The following is a 20,758-nucleotide window of genomic DNA, read 5'->3' on the forward strand; positions in this document are numbered from 1 at the left end:
TTCGCAGTTATAGTGCAGAGTTTATTTCTTATTTGTCTTTTTATTTTATTTTTTGTTATTTTGTAGTTTATTTCTTATTTGCCTTTTTATTTTATTTTTTGTTATTTTGTATGGTTGGTTATATATATTTTATTTCTATTCTTGATCTATTTTTTTTTTTTTTTTCACGCTGTGACTATTATATCTTTGTATGTGTGAGCAAGGCCATGCTAATTTATGGTTCGACATTTTTATCTTGTGTGTGTTTTATATCATTCATTTTGGTTCAATAGTGTGGGTTTAGGGATGATCCAAAGTCCGCAAGTGTAATGGGCAAAGGCGAAGGAGGTATCTATGGGGGAATTTGCTTGTTTATGCATAAAGGCAAACAAGGTATGTATGGATGGGCTTACTTGTTTGTTACTACATAATTATCCACAAGTGTAATGGGCAAAGGCGAAGGAGGTATCTATGGGGGAATTTGCTTGTTTATGCACAAAGGAAAACAAGGTATGTATGGATGGGCTTACTTGTTTGTTACTACATAATTATCCACAAGTGTAATGGGCAAAGGCAGAGGAGGTATCTATGGGGGAATTTGCTTGTTTATGCATAAAGGCAAACAAGGTATGTATGGATGGGCTTACTATTATATCTTTGTATGTGTGAGCATGGGCATGCTAATTTATGGTTTGACATTTTTATCTTGTGTGTGTTTATATCATTCATTTTGGTTCACTTTTTCTTTTTGGTTCAATAGTGTGGGTTTAGGGATGATCCAAAGTCCACAAGTGTAATGGGCAAAGGCGAAGGAGGTATCTATGGGGGAATTTGCTTGTTTATGCATAAAGGCAAACAAGGTATGTATGGATGGGCTTACTTGTTTGTTACTACATAATTATCCACAAGTGTAATGGGCAAAGGCGAAGGAGGTATCTATGGGGGAATTTGCTTGTTTATGCATAAAGGCAAACAAGGTATGTATGGATGGGCTTACTTGTTTGTTACTACATAATTATCCACAAGTGTAATGGGCAAAGGCGAAGGAGGTATCTATGGGGGAATTTGCTTGTTTATGCATAAGGGCAAACAAGGTATGTATGGATGGGCTTACTTGTTTGTTATTAAATTATATGGTTCTATGTCCAATTTTATTTAATTCATTTGTTTCTTTATCATTATATCATGCGTGTTTGTTGAAATGTAGATGAAATGTAGGTTAAGACGAAACACTGGTGAAATCACTATTTTCTTTGCGTGAGAGAGATGTGAGCACCATATCAAAGGTATCCTTGCACTATATGTTGTTGCAAGACTCATGTTAAAATAGATGCATATTATATTATTTGAGATCTATTTAGATAATGTGTGGTATGCAAATGTGGGTAAAGGAAGGTGGTGGAGTATTGATAAAAGTTCAGAAATGTTTTTGTATTGGAGAGACTTGCTAATGTGTAGGAGAACAAGGGGAAAAATGCGTTCTCTTTTGGTTTCAACTTGGATATCTTCTCATTTCAATACAATGGTTCTCCTTCCCTATTCCTTGTTGAGAAAATATGTTTTTTAGTCATTACATAAGATGTAATTTGGCATAATATTTTTCACAAGACATTTTGTTTTGGCTTATGATTTCTCATAATATATGTAAGTGTTTGTTTGGTACATTGTGTGAGAAATTAAGGTAGTTTTTAACAACCCATGTTTATACAAGCACAGAGGGTAAAGGCGAAGATTGAGGTGATATGTATAGTTCCATCTGTGTGTATTTAAATTCTACGCATCTTACATTATTTATCATTAATCCAATCACTGGCCATATTGTAATGCAGGTAATGTAACGTGGAGAATCACCAACTAAATTGTTAAAATGTATTTGCGAGGAAGAGACTGCAGTAGAGAGCAAAGGAATAGGCAAATGCACATGTGAGTTTTCTTTTGGTGCAAATACCCATATATGATCTACTATTTACCTATTTATCTCTATATGATCATCCCTCATCTATTTAGGATTTATGATTTTTAGTTTTTGCAAAAGATGTACTTTCTAGTGCATACGATTATTCATAATATATCACAACATTTTGTGTGTATATAGTATTTTTTGTAATGTCTTACTGAGTGCAATGCAATGCAATGCAGACAATGGAATTTGAAGAATCACTAATGAAACTATGGAAATATCTTTATGGGAGAGATATTGTAGTAGAGTGTGAAGGTAAAGAGGTAGAGGTGAGTTCTTTTTTGGTGCAAAATATGTGTATGATTTGTTATGAAAATTTTTCATTTCAAATATAACAATTCTCCTCCCTTTGAATGATTTAGGTTTGATTTTTAGTGCATAAGGTTACTCATAATATTGTTGTTTTCAAATTAATATTTCTCGTAATATATTTTGATATTTTTTTCCAGGTTACTAGAGCATTTTGTGTGTATTTAATATTACTCATATTTCTGGTGTGCAGGGTGTCTTTGGTTGGGCATCGACACATTTTGGGGTTGTGGATAGGTGCCTTCATTTGTTGTTTCTCTTTTCTTGTTTTCTTTTCGTTAGTTTTATTTTTTTTCTATTGTGATTTGTTTTACCCTTATGTTTTTATTGGTTAAATCCTTCACGTGTCTGAGCATGGCCATGCTAATTTGTGGTTTCGTATTTTTTTTTGTTATATGTCCTCTCTTTTATTTTTCTTACTTTTGTTCTCTTTTTTTGGGTTTGGGGTGAGGGGGGAGCAATTAAACAAGTCATTACAACCTATGTTGTGGGTTTAGATCCAAAAGTGTAGTGGAAAAAGGCAATGGAGGTATGTACTGAAGTATTTTCTTGTTTACTAGTATATAATTTTATCCTTGTTTTAATTTAACTTATTTGTCGCTTCATAATTATCTCATGTGTTTAAATTTAAATGCAATGTAGGTTAAGGAAAGTGGAGGAGCATTGATGAAACGACTGAATTTCTCCGCTTCAGAGAGATGTGGGGCACTATAGCAAATGTAGAATGACATCGAGGGTGATAAAGGGTGAGTTTGTTCTTTTGTTTTTGTATTTCCACTACTATAGATCTCATGTGTTTAAATTTAAATGCAATGTAGGTTAAGTAAAGTGGAGGAGCATTGATGAAACGGCTAAATTTCTCTGTGTGAGAGAGATGTCAGGCACTATAGCAAATGTAGAGGCAATGACATTGAGGGTGATAAAGGGTGAGTTTGTTCTTTTGTTTTGGTATTTCCACTACTATCGATCTTTGTTTTTTCTTTTGTGAGCATGGCTTCCTTGGTTTAATGGTAAACCAAGTCAAATATCTCAAATAGTATTAACAACTTCATCCTCAAATGTGCCCCTCTACCCCTCTAGAAGAGTTATTCAATCAAAATAGACAAGATATGTGGACAATTTCTCCCCACGAGAAGATGTGCAAGTCAACCCTCCTTCACATGCATGTATATGTAAGTCACTCAAGCCCCCAAATGGACAATCTTCAAGTGAATGTATGGGATCATGTGCAAATAATCCTTTTCTAGTGAACAATATACAATATATGATGGACCATATCATGTTGTAACTAAATATAATGTGCCATATGCAAATGCCAAAATAGGTGCCCTTAATCAACATAAACAATGTGCATAAGCTTTGTACCATGAATCCATCTGCCCCATAATAGCTGCTGGTTTTCAAATCGCATGGGTAAGGTATGCGAACCTGTATGTTGGTTTGTCTATTAAACACCTTTATTCTCCTCAAATTTGTGCCAAAACTAGCCGCTGGTTTTCAAATCTGTGTGTAAGGTAGGCTAGACATTTGTATTTCAAACACCTTTAATCTCCTCAAATAGGTTGATCTTGTTTCTATGAACAAATCTGTGTGTAAGTTAGGCTAGATTTTTGTATTTTAAACACGTTTAATCTCCTCAAATAGGTTGATCTTGTTTCTATGAAGAGGTACTGCCTAGGCTATCACTTATTATGTTGGTTGCTATTGGAAGATTAAACTAATGCTACAGGTGCTTAATGTAGATCATATTTATTGGTGTAGCATGAAGGCTATCAGTGATTATGTTGGTTGCTATTGGAAGATTAAACTAATGCTATAGGTGCTTAACGCAGATCATATTTATTGGTGTAGCATGATAAGAAACATTTTTACATCCTCATGTACAAGATTTGTAACCTTCGTTTCAAGTGCTAATGCATATAGGGTTGGCTTGGAACAAGCAGATTTCAAAATGGAATCATAAGCATACCAATTCAAGGGCTAACTATAGCATAAACAAAACTGTTGTAGGGTGTTACAACTATGGATTCCTCTATATAGTGTTGCATCCTCTAGCAGCCTTAGATGTTTGATATCAAGATGAATGCCATTTTGAAATAATCTCTTGCCCTATGACTATAATAGGCTCATGGGCACTTCCACTATCCAAAATCCCTCAACATATGTTTACCACAAATAAGCCCATCTTAACCTTTCATTTATTCTTAAAGCTCAGAATAGATTAGGGTTGACCTTTCAAAGTTATGATTACAAGCAGGGCCAACATAAATTCATGGACGTTTTTTGCTGGGAATATCTTGCTTTTCAGTGCCTTATTGAAATTTTCTTTTGTTTTGCAATGTGTTTGTTCTTGCCTTGATTTTTTTGCATTTGAGATGATTTGGGGTAACACCTTTAGAATTTTTGAAAGTTCCTTGCAACATTGCTCTTCGACTGTCAAATGTGACATATCTCATTTACTATAAGCATCTTATGGTTTATTTTTAATGTTATTTTTGTAGATTCCAATTCCATAACGACCCAAAACTTGCACTAAGTTGATGCATGAACAAAACGTTTCTTTATTTTATCTTCCTCGAAAACAAGCTTGAATTGTAGGCTTAGAGAAATATTCCAAATCCACAATGGTAGGTCTACAACCCTAAAATAATGGGAGATTGGTGTTGAGAAGAATTCCAAATTATTACCTTGCCTACTAAAACTAACTCCCTTGAACTTTGTGTGTTATTAGGGGCATGCTTCATCCTTTCCATTTGTTGTTAAAGGTGAGACAACTTGCAAGTTTGTGCATAGTAAGTATGACACTCAAAACAACACAAATTTGAACTAGGAACCATAGAAAATGACGCTATCAAGAAGAGTAATAATGCCATTTGGTTGTCATGTATAAATGAACCCTACATGAATGCATTTATAAATGAACCCTTCCTCCATTTTATACTATTTTTTGCTAACATGATTTTACAGCCAACCACCTAAAATAACAATGTAAACTTTGAAACGGGAACTATAAACTCAAAACGGGAACTCTGGCCAAAAAACCCAAAAAAAACATCAAAAACAACGCTAAAAACGAAAAGTGTGTATATTGGAATAATGTTTTTATTTTTTAGGCGTTAATTTTGAACATGTTTTAAAAGTGGCAGTGACTACGAAATTTACTATGAAATTTTCGTGCAAAATATAGCTTCAAAATGAAAGTGATGATACTGGAATAATGATTTTTTTTTAGGGTCAATTTTCACTTTTTTTTTTTAAATGTTAATAAAACCAAATTTTTATGTGTCAAACAAAGTTGTTTATGAGGAAAAAAACACATTAATGTTTTTGGTAGAATATCATTTTTCTTTCCAAGTATAAATTGAACATGTTCTCAACCATAACATGCTAGATACAAAATAAATTGAAAATTTTTCAACTATAAAATTAAAAAACCATGACATTATGAACAAATTATATCACTAAATGAATTCAAAAGTCATTATTTGTATATTGAATAAAACATACATTATATCTCTAATTTAATATTGCATTGTAGATATTTTAAAAAATAAAATTTATCATAATTAAGACATATAATCCAACAACATAAAAATGCCTAAAAACTTCTCATTTAACACCATATGGAAAAAGATACGATGCATACATCAGTGATATAAACTGTCTTAAACAATTATTCAAAATCACTCATATTTTCTTTCACACCATTAGAATTCACATCTTCAGATGACTGATTGGATGTTGACAAAGATGTTCCATATTCTTCTCTTTCATCAAATAGTGCCCCATTTGAGTCCACATGCATGCCCAACATTTCAGGTTTCAAAATTCTTCTAGATCTACGATTGGTTTCAGCAGACTCCCATGTCAACATTGTTTCTTCTGGTAACAACCTTTTTAAAATCTCTATCGTCTTGAAGCGAAGAGTTCCTCTCTTTGTTAAATTGAAGTCATAAACAAGTATGTCAGCATCCTCTAATTTTAATATGTCTGTGCGGCAGCGATTTATATTTGTACCCTTTATTTTTCTTTTTTCCGTCATTTTTTATGTCAACTACCATCTCTGGCTTATACACACCATTGAATGGGTGTGTATTTGTGGCATACCATTGTACTTCAACACTTGTAACATCCTCATTTTCTGTAAATACCTTTATAACTTTAGCAACCCAAAATGGATAGCCATTGGGATCTCCATCTGCTAGCATTGCAATCATGCAACCCTCTTTAATATCCTGTACTGAACCCCTATAAAGGTCTTCCATGGCTTCATGTTGTGCACGAGATCTTCTGGAACCAATATACATCTCTCTTTCCGCTGCATGTGAAGAATTAATAATACCTTGAAATTCTTACTGTTCAACAATGTTTACTTCTTCATGTTCATTCGACACATTTTGTGGCCAAATAAATGGATTTTTCAAAGGTATATCTTCATTTGTTGTTGTTGAAATGATATCACTTTGATTATTGAAAAATGACTCCCACCAAACTGAATCAACAATGTCAAAGTACTCATATGTATATCTAATACATTTTTTAATTTCTCCCAGGCAATCATTATAATTTATATCTCTGTTCTGTCTGCGTGCATTCTGAACTTCACCAACTGATTGTAATAACAATATTTTTGATGCAAATATTGGATGATCTGGAATGAACTTCAAAAATTGCAAACCTGATGACGGTGCCCATTCTGCAGTAGTTGAATACTTCTTGCCCCATATTAGTGTTTTCCCATCAATTTTTTTGATACGATATTGATGTTGGAAGCTAATGTCATTAAGTTGTTCAATGCATTTCCCCTCACCATATGATCTCAGAATAAACCTTCGCATGTCAACAGTTTCTTCCAACACATGAAAAGTAGGCTCTGGTATGTATGATTTCTTAATACATTCAATTAGTGATGGAAAGCTCCCAACTTCCTTCCTCCTCAATGTGACTGGAAAACGACTGAACATCTGATCAATATGGTCATGAGTGTGCCCAACAAGAAGGAAACCAACCTTTACCTTTTGAAAAATTCTCAATTCAACAAGCGTGTTTAGATATCCAAAGACAACTTGATTTTTGTTTTCACGGCAAGTGTTGTTTAATTGTAGATACAAAACTTCATGAAGATTACCAGACCAATGCGAAATCACATCATGAATTATGGTTATGGTCAGATTTGCATCATTATGAATATTTGGAGCTGTGAAGTACACCCTTGGCAACATTTTCCCATTGAAGACCATACAACCAACCAAGTGAAACTGAATAAAATTTTCTTCCTGTAAATTTTTGGGTGTGCGAACAAAATGTGGTAAATGTGTTTTCCTCTGGTCCATACCATCAATTATCAAACCCAAATATTTATTCGGATTATCATAACACTTCTTTCGATACTTGTACAACTTCTTCCTTTCGTTTGTTTGTTGTTCGAGATGCTCCTGAAGTTATTTGACAATTAAATCTACACAACATAAAAGAAATTCATTAAGAAATATGTTTTCATAGTTGATGACTATACAATTTTAAAAGTTAAAGTTATGAACGCTTACCTCTTTCTGAGCCTTCACATTTGTCCCTTTTTGATTTAAGAGAAGCACATGTACTGCAAATCCCCATCCTTGTCTTCTTAGGAATACAGACATTGTTGAATTCTTTCTTCCATACCTTAACAAAATATGGAGAGTCCCCTAAAGATATTATATAGCTTAAAGAATGATATTTTCCCTCCAAAAATTTTCGCGAAAATATTTCTCTCCAAAAAATTTCCCTCCAAAAAGTCTATTAGATTTATATACCTTCATTATTTTGTTCTACAATTTATTGAAAAATGTAAACTAATTTTTTTTAATAAAATAAATCATTAAAATTAAAATTGTAAACTACAACTTCTACATTAATTATTTTAATAGTTAAAGTATATAATATTTACCAAACAATTGAATTTTCATTTTTTAGATTTTTATAATATATTCTAAAACAAATTATCCCACATTCAACCCGTTGTAAAACAATTTTACAATATTCGCTTTATGGTATTTTAAGACAAATTATCCCACATTAACCATACGGTAAAACATCTCTGTAATTTCACTTATATATTAAAATTTCATTATCACTATTACTCAAATCACATCCAAGCTTTCTGAAAAACGTTGAAAGACTCGTGAATTTGTGGAGCAGCTATATCGCTATCAACAACATATTCAACGAAGAATTCTCGCAATTGAAAGGTAAGTTAAATTTTTTGCCTCAAAGATATATATATTTTTTAAATTAATAATTTTTCTGAGCCAAAATAACAATTACGTCTGTCGTAAGCATGACGGGCATGATCAAACTCAATCGCCCAATACCCGTGGGTGGACGCCGTGGTGTCATAGGGGCGGGGAGGTCGGGCGAGCGGGCGACGTGTGAGGGCGTGGGGGGGGGGGGGATAGGCGGTGTGGGGGCGGCTCAGCGGCTCGCCCGCCTGTCGTGGGGCTGAGAATTGCCCAATCCTCGCGGCGGGCGGGTGAGCTGCTAGGGTGGACGCCACGACCCGACTCATCCCTTACCTCCAACCCCCCTCCCGACACCCTCACTACCTTCACCCACACCCCGTGCCTCTGCCCCCTGAATCCCTACCAACCCAACCCACTACCCGCCCAAGCGCACTCACCCTTCCCCTTGCCCGCCCCGGGCGCCCTCACAACCCCCCGCGCCCCAACCCCCCTTGCCGACCCGAGCGCCCTGCTAACCCCCACCCCCGCCTGGGCGCCCACACAACCCCCCGCGCCCCAACCCTCTCAACCACCCCCCCGGCCAGGGCACCCTCACCCGCCCCCTCAACCACCCCTCCACTCGGCCCCGACGCCCTCACCCTGCTCCCGGCCCAGGGGCCCTCACCCATCCTCACCTGCCACCCCACCCGATCGGGCGCCCTCACTCGCCCCCCCGCCCGGGCACCCTCACCCACCCTTAACTGCGCCCCCACCCGCCCCGGGCGCCCTCGCCTGCCTCACCTGCCTGGCCGCCCGGCGCCCTCACCTACCCGCACGCCCGCTCGCCCGAAGCCTTCACCCGCCCGCCCGGGTGCCCTCGCCAGCTCGCCCGCCTGGGTGCCCTCGGCGGCCCGCTCGGGTGCCCTCGCCTGCCCGCCCGGGTGCCCTCGCCATCCCTCCCGCCCGACGCCCTCACCCGCCCGGCGCCCTCGCCTGCCCGCCTGCCCGACGCCCTCGCCCACCCGCCCGCCCGCCCGCCCTCGCCCGCCTCACCCGCCCGGCGCCCGGCGCCCTCGCCCACCCGCCCTCCCGGCGCCCTCGCTCGCCTCACCCGCCCGGGCGCCCTCACTCGCTCGGCGCCCTCGCCAGGCCCGCTCGCCCTCGCCCGCCTCGCCCGCTCGCTGTCCCGGTGCCCTCGCCCGCCCGCCCGGCTTGCCCGCCCGGCGCCTTCGCCCGGCCGCCCGGCTTGCCCGCCCGGCGCCTTCGTCCGGCTCGCCTGCCCGGCCGCCCGACGCCTTAGCCCGCCTCACCCCCCCTGGCGCCCTCACCTGCCCGGCCGCCCGGCGCCTTAGCCCGCCTCACCCCCCCTGGCGCCCTCACTTGCCTCACCCACTTGGGTGCCCTCACCCGCTCGCCTGCCCAGCGCCCTCGCCCGCGCGGCCGCCTAGCGCCCTTGCCCGACTCGCTTGCCCGGCTGCTCGGCGCCCTCGCCCGCCCGCCCGCCCGCCCGCTCACCCGCCAAGCGCCCTCACCCGCCCGCCCGCCAGGCGCCCTCGCCTGCCTCACCCGCCCGGCGCCCTCACCCGCCCGCCTGCCCATTGCCCTCGCTCGCCTCACCCGCCCGACGCCCTCGCCCGCCTGCCTGGCGCCCTCGCCCGCCCGGGTGCCTCCACCTGCCCACTCGCCCGGCGCCGTCACCCGCCTCACCCGCCCGGCGCCCTCACCCGCCCGCCCGCTCGCCCGGCGCCCTGACCCGCCTACCCCCCACCTGGGCACCCTGACCAGCCCGCCTTCCTCGGGCGCCCTCACCCACCCTCCCTCGGCCGCGCCACCTAGGCGGCCCGCGCCCCAGCCTGACAGGCGGCAGGGCGATTCCGGGAATCGCCCTGCTGCCTGTCGGGCGGGGGTGAGGGCCACCCGGCAGGTGGCAGGGCGATTCCCGAAATCGCCCTGCCACTTTCTGGGGGCGGTGCGGGCCGCCCTGGTGGCGCGACCGAGTGCAGGCGCCACCCGGGTGGCCCGCGTCTTCGCTAGGGAGGCGGCAGGGCGATTCCGTGAATTGGCCGGCGCCACACGGGCGGCCTGTGGAATCGCCTTGCCGGCTGCGGGCGCCACCCGGGCGGCCCTCGCCCCCGCCTGGCAGGCGACAGGTCGATTCTGGGAATCGGTCGGCGGGGTGGCGCCGGCCAATTCCCAGAATCGCCCTGCCGCCTACCGGGCGTGGGCCCGCCGGCCGCCCGGGTGGCACCTGCCGATTCCTGGAATCGCCCTGCCGCTTGCTGGGCGCGGACCGCCCGGGTGGCGCCGCTGAGTGCAGGCGCCACCCGGGCGGCAGGGCGATTCCTGGAATGGAATCGCCCGGCCGCCTGCCGGGCGCTGGCCGCGTCCCTACGCTCGGCGACAGGGTGATTCCGCGGGCCGCCCAGGTGGCGCCGACCGATTTCCAGAATGGCCCTACCGCCTGCCAGGCGGGGGCGCAGGCCGCCAGGTGGCGCCACACGGGCGACAGAGCGATACCCGGAATGGAATCGCCCGGACGCCTGCCGGGCGTGGGGCCACGTCCATATGCTTGGAGGCGCCACCCGGGAGGCCCGCGCCCTCGCTCGGCAGGCGGCAGGGCGATTCCCGGAATGGCCCTGCTGCCTGCCGGGCGGGGGTGAGGGCCGCCTGGGCGGGGGCGAGGGCCGCCCGGGTGGCCGAGGCCAGCGCCACCCGGGTGGCCCTCGCCGGAATCGCCCTGTCGCTTGCCGGGCGGGGGTGAGGGCTGCCCGGGTGGTCGAGGACGGCGCCACCTGGGCAACCCTCGCCGCCGCCCAGCAGGCGGCAGGGCGATTCCCGGAATCGCCTTGTCGCTTGCTGGGCAGGGGCACAACAGAGGGAGGGTGGGTGAGGGCGCCTGGGGAGGGCTGGCAGGTGAGGGCGCCCGGGCGGGGTGGCAGGTGGGTGAGGGCGCCAGGAGGGTGAGGGCGCCGGGCGGGTGGGGTGGGTGAGGGTGCCGGGTGGGCGGGGGGTGAGGGCGCTGGGCGGGTGAGCGGGCGCGGGCAGGGGCGGCTGGGGGGTGAGGGCACCAGGCGGGTAAGGGCGCCCGGGCGGGTGAGGCAAGCGAGGTCGCCGGGCGGGCGGGCGGGTTAGGGCGCCCGGGAGGGGAGGCGGGCGAGGGCGCGGGGTGGGCGAGGGCGCCGGGCGAGTGGGCGGGCGAGGGCGCCAGGCAGGTGAGGCGGACGAGTGAGGGTGCCGGGCGGGTGTGTGGGCGAGGGCGCCGGGTGGGTTAGGCGGGTGAGGGCGCCGGTCGGGCGGGCGGGTTAGGGTGCCTGGGTCGAGGGTTGGGGGGGGTTTGTGGATGAGGGCGCCCAGGCCGGGGGGGTTGGCGGGGTTGGCAGGGTTGGAGGGGAGGGTTGGGTTGGGGCGGGGCGGGGCGGGTGGGTGTGGGGCGCCCGGGCTGCCCAGGGGGGGGGGGCTGGGAGGGTTGAGGTGGGCGAGCGGGTGGGGGCGCCCCGCCAGGCGGTGGGGGGGGGGGGGGTTGCGAGGGCGCCCGGGCGAAGTGACGGGTGAGGGCACTCGAGCGGGCAACGCGAGGTTTGGGAGGGTTGGGGCGCGTAGGGTTGTGAGGGCGCCCATGCGGAGGGGTGGGTGAGGGCGGCCGAGGGTGTGGTGGGAGGGTTGGGTCGCAGGGGCACCGACGCGCGGTGGGGGGGGGGAAGTTGCGTGGGTGCCCGCAAGGGGGCCTGGGTGGTGGGAGGGTTGAGTTGCAGGGGCACCGACGGGGGGGTGGAGGGGGCTGCGTGGGTGCTCGCAGGGGGCCTGGTTGGGCGCGCCTGGGGCGGTGAGGGGTTGGGGTGAGGCGCCATTACATATTTCTTTTGTACTTATTAAAAAAATAGACATTTCATATATATATAGTTAATTTTGGAATGTTTTATTCGTGATTTACTTTTTTTACACTAGAATGTTAGTGCATGCCCTTTTGGAATGTGAGGGGCGGTGGGTGGGGCGATTGTTGATCATACAAATAAAAAATTTATGATATATTTTCGTTGTTAATTTAAGTTAATATGTTTTTATTATTTACTGATTTATGTATTCTATTTTTCAGGAAAATGGCATCAAAGAGAATTTCAGTGAATATTTCTGGACCAAAGACTCTTAAAGGTGCATCTTCAAGAAACATTGGTGAACGAACTCCACCTGAACTCATGACTACAAATCTTTCAAGTGATAAGAAGATGATTTCAGACTGGAAGAATTCGAAAGAAGTGAAATTTCCATCAAGAATCTGGTATGTGAAAGAAAAAGAAAGGACAATTTGAATATATATCTATATATTGATATACCGAATAATAATGGAATTTTTGAGGTGATGGGAAGAGTCATAGATATGTGTTCGGTACTGGACACTGAAGTTGTTTACATACTTACAAAGGCTCCCAAGTCATATAAAAAGATTAAATACCGACTATCATATTCATTGTATGACACGAGAGAGGTATCTACAAAGTTCTGTAAACAAATCGTAAATGAGATGACACAAAACATCGTAAGTATTTTTATTTATATTTGTATTTTGCGTTCTTGAAAGTGTCGCTATATTTTTTAGCTTTGTTTTTTATTGACATATGATATTTTGTTTGGCAGAATTTTGTTGAAAGTTGTTCAATTAGGTTGGGAGGCATTCATTTCATAGAGCATGATATCATGAAAGTTGTCAGCAGTTTTTACTCAGTGTCAGAAGAAGATATGGAAAATAGGTAAAATGTAGTAATTGATGATGCTACAAAATTACATCCAAAGAATCAGAAAAAAAGGCCTTTGGTGGATAATCTAGCAAGGGTAAACAAATTACTTTTGAGATCGATGAAGTTGAAATTGACAGTGAAGCATATGTTGTCATTACTGAAGATGACATTGGAACTGAGAAGAGCCATAAAAAACCAAAAGTAACAATGCCCAAGAATAAATCTGTTGGGAATGTTATGACCAAGAAAAGTAACGCTGAAAATTTTGAAGTAGTCATTACCGGCGGTCAAGAACCTAGTGAAACTTCAAAAGAAAACAGAGAAATCATTACACCAGGAGCTGATTTAGAGGATGGCATTATCAAAACAAGATAAAATGTCATTCGAGAGAATTTGACAAAGAGAAACTTAATTGATGGTGGTTGCACATTTCAGCTTAATGTCAGGCAAACCTATAAAGCACGTGAAGGACAATGTCAATATCAAGTTAGAAAGCCACATTATCTGCATGTTCACAACTTGAAGACATTGATGAGGTACAATCCATATGCTCATGTGGTTAGTTATGTGCTTCTTGTTGATCCACTTCAAGTTCCCAACAAATAAGCATTTGATAAGTCAAAATGTTTTGAATAAAATTATTATGTGCTTGGGGGGAACTATTCTGTAGAAGCTCAAAGACAATTGATGGATGAATATCCTAATAACCCACGTTTTGAAACAATGAAATGTATCATTTATGCTGGTTTATCAGATACAGAAGCAAAGTTAGTGGCATGAGATTATAATTCAGATAATGAATATAAGATGTCTATGACTTTCATCCAAAGGGTTAGATTTATTCATAGTGAATTTGAAGAAAAATGTGGTGGGGATAGGATAAATGTCACTGCAGATTTCCGAAAGGAATGTTGTATGGAAATAGGATATCAAATTGAAGAGAAAACAAATTCAAAAGGTGGAAAATGAAACAAAAATAGTGATTTATTCAGAGGTGTTGATAACATTTTCCAATTGGCATCTAGAACTGGAGATGTTTGGAAGTTGATTGATGAGATTTTTAGCATGTGGGAAGACATTGCCATTAAAAACCAGAAGGTCAAAAAGTCTAAGCCATTGATCTGTGGCAATAGTAAATTAGCTCCTGAAATGAAGCAGCTTCTAGACGATATGACTATCACACCTTGGAGGGCGATGCAAGGAGTGAAAGATGATAAAATTGTCAAAACAATATTATCTTGTGTGAGGTCAGGGGAATTATCATTGGAGGAAATGTCTGAAGAATTTCAAAAGTAAGTTTGTTGAATTATTTTTATCTATTTCTAAATTATAATTATATTTTAAATAAAACATGTTGTTCTTGGTAGTATTTGTTATACATATCATTATATTAACTTTTTGTTACTTTATCTATGTAGTCACAAAGTTTATATGAAAATTCAAGATCAAATGGTTAGATTGTTAAATGAAGATAGTTGGGATGATGTGATATGCAACTATCCAGATTCAAGTTCTACATTAACATTAAAAGCTTTTTATCTTGTATTTAAAAAGGTATCTTGATTTATACATTCATTTTTATTCACTTGTGTATTATTTTTAATTTATAACTTACACATATATTTGTTTATTTTATAAAAGATGAGGAAGGATGATAATGGAGCGCGAGATAGTTTCAAAACCTTTATTGAAAAAATAAAAATCGAAAGAATAAAAAAGCAACATATTAAGAATGTTCAACTTGATCCAAGTCTTAATCATTTCATTTGGAATGGGCTAGACACTATTCAATATCAAGTAATACAAGGCGATTGTGAAGACATTGCTAAACTCATACCTAAAAGGGATTATGCCCTAGTCATTGCAGATATTCCCCATGGTTTCAATATTCCAAACATTGACTATGATAGTGACCCTTATACTTATCAAGCTCTTAGTAAAGTGGTTGCGGGATTTGTAGAAGTCATGTCATCACCATTATGGAGATTTGTGACATTTCATTCAGACACACAATTGGCAATGATATTGTCAAGCTTCAAGGGGAAAACAAATTCAAGGATGCAGCTTACATGGTAAGACATTTAAAATGTATATTTGATTAATGTTGAAAAATTTATTTATGTACAAGTTAATTGAACTTTTACTATTTCATATTACAGGAAAAAGCCAAATCTTCTTAACAATGAAGATCAACAATTTATAAATGATTGTGAGTTCATTCATATTGATAGTTGGGAAAAAGATGATAGCCATATGTCTATGATTTTAATCGGGTAGAGTCATAGCCAAATACTGACTTATGATGCTGTTGTGAGAAAACTAACATATGAAGACAAAGAAGCAAAAGGAGAGATAGTTAACATTTATCAAAAACCACAATTATTGATTAACTATTTTATAGACATTTGTTCGGATGAAGGAGATTGGGTTCTGGATTTATTTTCTGGCTCAGGTATGTTTTATTATATGGATTTGAATTTCAATATGTTATTTTTTAATTAATATGTCCTTGTACTAATTTAGTTCATTATTTATTTTGTGCTTGATAATTAGGTACAACACTAGCATGTTGCCTTCAAAAAAGAAGAAATTGCATTGCAATTGAAAAAGATCCAGTACAGTGCAATTTCATTTAGCAAAGAATTAATGCTCTTCAATTTCTTCCAGATGCAATGCAAGAAATTGGGTTGAAGAAAGAGGACTTTAGTGAATCACGTGTGGCAAAAAAGGCAAAAGAACCCCAACCACCATTACATGGAATGTTTGGAAAGACATAAATTGGGAGATTCGCAGATATCAAAGACCTATTAGAAGAGGAATATGAACAAAATGAAACAGAAAATATTGTGGAAGAAGACAATGATGAAACTCTAGAGGACGAAGAGTTTGGATTACGTGACATTGTTGATTAAATTTAAGTTATGTTTGTAAATCAAGCTTTGCAATGTTTTGACTTTGACATTTTATGAAAAGAATAAACACTCAATTAGGGTTGTTATACGTTCAATATTTGTAATATGTGATTTTCGCATTGATTTTTAAGTTAATCATTATTTTTTGAAAAAAAAAGTGATTATTATTATTTTGACGTGAAATTCATAAAAAAATGATTATTTAACCATTTTTAGTTAAAATTATCATATAAAAATCGTGATTTTGATATGTCAATTCTAGCAAAAAATTATCAAAAGGTGTAGTTTTTTAGTTATATTTATGTTAAAAATGGTTATATTTATGTCCATTGTTAAAAAATATTGTTTTTTAGAAACAATTATTTCATGTGGATTGAAAAATTAATTAAGGATGTATAAATATGTAGAATATCGAAAATTCTAAATATCGACCTCCTAATTTAAAAATGCAAAACAATAAAAACTTCACTAAAAAAAAAGTTAAAATTAAAATAAATAACAAGAAAATGTGAAGAAAACGACCACTTCAAAAATGATCAAATTTACAAAATAATTATTTACATTTTATACATTAGAAAATTTAAAGCCAAAAAACAGGTCTTTTAAAAAAAGGGGGGTGAGCAAAATAATCACTTTTTAAAATCAGCATGAAAATCACTACCATTTTAAAACGATTCTAAAACGTAATGTACATAAAAAAATTAAAGTGCCAAAAACTATGCTCTAAAAAAAACATGTTCATTGTGCATCACCCATTTTCAAAATCAGACCACTTTTTTGCTAGCTCTACGAAACGGGTAACAGTATCAGTTCCCGTTTCAAAGTTTACATTGTTAAATTATGACTATATAAATATGGTCAATCTACTCGCACAAGTATTTCTCCTACATAGGTTGGCTTTCTTGAACTTTTTTTTCTTTCTTTAGTCTTGTTTTTAATCGGAGTTCAATTTTGAATTAACCTTTCAAATAAGTTGCCATGCTTGTTTTCCCATTCATAACTGTCTATTCGCACAAGTATTTCTCCTACATGGGTTGGCTTTCTTGAACTATATATATTTGTAAGTCTTGTTTTTAATCGGAGTTCAATTTTGAATTAACCTTTCAAATAAGTTGCCATGCTTGTTTTCCCATTCATAACTGTCATCCCATTCATAACTACTGTTGGTATCAAATTTTGCTTGGAAATGTCATAATATTGTTGGTCTCTAAGTAAGATTTTTCATAAAATGTTTTGATATTTGTTTCATGTTTCTTAAAACATTTTGTGTATATTTAATATTACTAATATTATTTTTTTTGGCGTGTATGGTGCCTTGGTTGGTTTAACACATTTTGGGGTTTACTTGTTTTCTTTTTGTTAGTTTTGTTGTTTTTTTACTATTGTTGGTTCCTATTTGGCTATTTGGTGTAAACCCATGCATGCTTTGGTATGGAAACCTATGTTGCAACAATATATATGTATGGTCCCATATGTGTTCTTGTTTAAATTTGAGCCATCTCACATATTAATCATTTATTTAATTATTAAATGCAATGCAACGTAGGTAAAGGATTGTGGAGGATTCATGAAGAACTACTGAAACATTTTAATGAGAGAGGCATTGAGTAGAGTGCAAAGGCAAAGGTTGAGGTCAGTTCTCTTTTTGATGCAAAATCAAAATCCATTTATGCTCTGCTATGTAATATTTCTTATTGCAAATACTTTGGATCTCCTCCCTACTTATTTAGTGTTTATGATATTTGGTGTTTGCATAAGATGTATTTTCTACTGAATAAGATTACTTATAAGATTTTCGGTCTCCATTAAGATTTCTCATAAGATATTTTGATCTGTCTTTATTATTTCTTACAATATTTGATGTATATTTAGTATTTCTTCGAATATTTCTAGTCTATTTAATATTTATTTGTGTTTTGATGTGCAGGGTGCCCTTGGTTAGCGATGGATGCTTTTTGTAGTTATAGTAGAGTCTATTTCTTATTTGTCTTTTTATGTCTTATTTTTATTTTTTTTGTTATTTTTTTATTGTTGCTTATATTTTTTTCTAGAACATGTTATATTTTTGTATTTGTGAGCATGGCCATGCTAATTTATGGATCGATATTTTTTTTTCAATGTGTGTGTGTGTGTTAAATATAATTTTCTTTTGTTCACATTTTCTTTTCGGTTGAATAGTGTGGGTTTAGGGATGATCCATAGTCCACAAGTGTAATGAGCAAAGGTGAATGAGGTATGCATGTGGGGATTTGCTTCTTTATGTTTAAAGATGAACAAGGTATATATGGGGAACTTACTTGTTTGTTACGAAATAATTATATGGTTTTATGTCCATTTTTATTTAACTCATATGTTGCTTCATCATTGTATCATGTGTGTTTGTTGAAATGTAGATGCGATACAAATTAAGAAAGGTGAAGGAACACTCATGAAATTACTATAAGAACTCCACATGAGAGATGTGAGTCACCATAGCAAAGTTAGAAGCAAAGATAGAGGGTGAGTTATATTTTGTTGCAAAACTCATGTTGAAATTAGATGCATATTATATTATTTGAGATTTATTTATATAATTAGCATTATGCAAATGTGGGTAAAGGAAGGTGTTGGGGTATCGAGTAAACTATGGAATTTTTTTTGTATGAGAGAGACTTGCAAATGTGCAGGAGAACAAAGGAAAAAAGTGCGTTCTCTTTTGGCTTCGACATGGATATCTTCTCGTTTCAATACAATGGTTCTCCTCCCCCCTTCCTTGTTAAGGAATTATTGATTTTTTGTCATTACATAAGATGTACTTTTGCATAATATTACTCATAGACATTTTGTTTTGGTTTATGATTTCTCATAATATATGTAAAGTGTCTAACATTGTGCGAGAACTTAAAGTAGGTCCAAACAACCCATGATTACAAAAGCATAGTGGGTGAAGGCGAGGATTGAGGTGATATGTATGGTTCCATTTGTGTGTATTTAAATTCACGGTATCTTACATTATTTGTCATCTATCTAATTATTGACCACATTGTAATGCAGCTAATGTAATGTGGAAAATCACTAATTAAAGTGTTGAAATCTATTTGTGAGTAAGACATTGCGATAGAATGCAAAGGCAGAGGCAAAGATACATGTGAGTTTTCTTTTGGTGCAAATGTTCATATATGATCCACTATTTACCTATTTACCTATATATGGTCATCCCTACTTATCTATTTAGGGTTTATGATCATCCCTACTTATCTATTTAGGGTTTATGTTTTTAGTCGTTACATAAGATGTAATTTCTAGTGCATAAAATATTCATAATATCTCACAACATTTTGTGTGTATTTAGTATTTTTTTCATTATCTATCATTGAGTGCAATGCAATGTAGATAATGGAATGTGAAGAATCAATTTTGAAACTACTAAAATATCCTTATGGGAGAGATTATAGTAGTGTAAAGGTAAAGACAAAGGTAGAGGTCAGTTCTTTTTTGGTGCAAAATTTGTGTATGATTTGTTATGAAATCCTTCTCATTTCAAATACAATAGTTCTTTTCCCTCTTAATGATTTAGGTTTGATTTCTAGTGCATAAGGTTACTTATAATATTGTTGGTCTCTAATTAAGATTTCTCATAAGATATTTTGATATTTTTTCATGCTACTCACAACATTTTGTGTGTATTTAATATTACTCATATTTTTGGTGTGCAGGGTGTCATTTGTTGGCCATCGATGCATTTTGGGGTTGCAGAATGGTGTCTCCATCTGTTTGTTTCTCTTTTCTTGTTTTATTTTTATTAGTTTTGTTGTTTTTTTTGCTATATTTGTGATTTTTTTTATACTTTTTTTTTCACATTTGTGAGCATGGCCATGCTAATTTGTAGTTTGAGATTTTTTTTCCTTATATGCTCTCTTCTATTGTTTTTTTTTTACTTAATTTTTTTTTTTTTTTGCGTTTGAGGGTGAGGATGGAACAATTAAACAAGTCCTTACAACCTATGTTGTAGGTTTAGTTCTAAAAGTGTAGTGGGCAAAGGCAATGAAGGTATGTATTAAGGAATTTACTTGTTTACTAGTATATAATCTTATCCTTGTTTTAATTTAACTCATTTGTTGCTTCATAATTATCTCATTTGTTTAAATTTAAATGCAATGTAGGTTAATGAAGGTGGAGAAGCATTGATGAAACGATTGAATATCTCTGTGTGAGAGAGATGTGGGGCACTATAAGGAAGGTAGAGGCAATGACGTCGAGGGTGAGTTAACTTTTGTGATAGAGGGTCAGTTTCTTCTTTTGTTTTTCCACTACTATGGATCTTTTTTTTTGCATTTGTGAGTATGGACTCCTTTGTTTGATGGTAAACCAAGTCAAATATACCAAATAGTCCCAAATAGTAGTAACAATTGCATCCTCAAATGTGCCCCTCTAGAAAAGTTATTCACTCAAATTAGACAAAGATATGTGGACAACTCCCCATGAGAAGATGTGGAAGTCAACCCTCCTTCAGATGCATGGATATGTAAGTCACTCAAACCCCCAAATGGACAATCTTTAGGTGAATGTGGGATTGTTCGCAAATAATCCTTTTCTATTGAACAATGTATAGTAAATGGTGGCCCATATCAAGTTGTAACTAAATACATCGTGCCAAGTGCAAATGCCAAAATAAGTGCCCTTAATAAT

At 40.0% G+C, this 20,758-nt stretch overlaps 1 long non-coding RNA gene across 3 annotated transcripts; it reads left to right on the plus strand.

Moving 5' to 3' along the window:
- Positions 1–8: 8 nt before the first annotated feature.
- LOC149252855 (uncharacterized) lies at positions 9–18,584 on the plus strand. Of its 3 annotated transcripts, none has more exons than XR_016266097.1 (7): positions 9–1,073; positions 1,187–1,265; positions 1,809–1,902; positions 2,119–2,208; positions 2,442–2,777; positions 2,891–3,174; positions 17,637–18,584. It is a non-coding gene; the product is annotated as an uncharacterized LOC149252855 (long non-coding RNA). The 3 variants fall into 3 exon arrangements; XR_016266098.1 differs by having other exon boundaries at positions 1,198–1,265; XR_016266096.1 differs by having other exon boundaries at positions 9–1,265.
- The last annotated feature ends 2,174 nt before the right edge of the window (positions 18,585–20,758 follow it).

Source organism: Pinus tabuliformis, chromosome 7 (genome assembly GCF_031772625.1).
Source record: "Pinus tabuliformis cultivar Carrire ecotype Pingquan chromosome 7, CPIR1, whole genome shotgun sequence".
NCBI lineage: Eukaryota > Viridiplantae > Streptophyta > Pinopsida > Pinales > Pinaceae > Pinus > Pinus tabuliformis.